This window comes from Gavialis gangeticus, unplaced genomic scaffold, assembly GCF_001723915.1.
Source record: "Gavialis gangeticus isolate Ggan-Ray unplaced genomic scaffold, GavGan_comp1, whole genome shotgun sequence".
NCBI lineage: Eukaryota > Metazoa > Chordata > Crocodylia > Gavialidae > Gavialis > Gavialis gangeticus.
In genome coordinates this window covers 73,225,206-73,226,115 of record NW_017729033.1, presented here as the reverse complement: position 1 = coordinate 73,226,115, position 910 = coordinate 73,225,206, and the positions used below count along the sequence as shown (strand labels likewise).

Here is a 910-nt window from a genome sequence, read left to right as displayed (position 1 = left end):
CTTCCGACCCTAGAAACTATGAAACTACTATGAAACTATATTTCCAGACAACTTTCTTTCTCAAAATACTAAAAACAACATAAGAAGATACTACCATTACCTAGTATTATATTTTAAGAAACAAAAGTGTGAAGAATTAATCCTAAAAGTTTCCAAAATATTTTGTCTCACTGAATAAGTAGAACCATTGCAAAATACAGTGGCACAGCTGACAGCAGTCTTATGTAGAGTTTAGATGATCATTTATATAGGATAGGTTGGATAGGGATGAGGGGTTGCCTCTGGCTGGGGGTTGGACTAGATGACCTCTGGAAGTCCTTTCCAACCCTACTTCTCTATGATTCTCTACTTGAATGTGGGTGAAGAAAGAATACTTGAACCATTCCAAGAATGTCACTGATATGGGATCAGTTCACAATTGTAATAGTTTAAAGGCATCTAAACATGCACTGCCAAGAGTTCTAAGTAGAGCGGTTACCTTTTAGGCATTACAGTGCTGTCAGACCACCACCAGGGGGCAGTAGTGAATATCCAGCACAGCATACCTCCTAGTAGTGAGTTCCCCAGTTTCTCCACTATTCCCCAAGCAGGACAGGAATACCCAGATTGCCTCAACACCAAGGAAGAATAAGTGCCTGTAACTGCAGCTTTCTGATCCCTCTCACTAACAATAAAGATCATTCCTGTACTTTACCAAAATCTATGGTGGTACCCAGACAGAGTACCCAGGTATGTGTGCATCAGTGGGCAGGGCATGGGATAGTGTTGCCTAGACCTATGCTTCTGGGTCCTTGGGAGATGGGTGCTCTGCCAGAGCTTTTTTTGAGTTTTAAAGAGCTATCTTCCCAGAGCGACTTACACATTTACAGGTTTCCTTCACCAACCACAGGGGTTAGGTTCCTGAAGTTCC

At 42.0% G+C, this 910-nt stretch overlaps 1 protein-coding gene across 2 annotated transcripts in view; it reads right to left on the bottom strand.

Moving 5' to 3' along the window:
• The window catches only part of CEP135 (centrosomal protein 135), a 108,548-nt gene that overhangs the window by 33,008 nt on the left and 74,630 nt on the right, over positions 1 to 910 (bottom strand). The gene's annotated exons all lie outside the window — the stretch shown is intronic.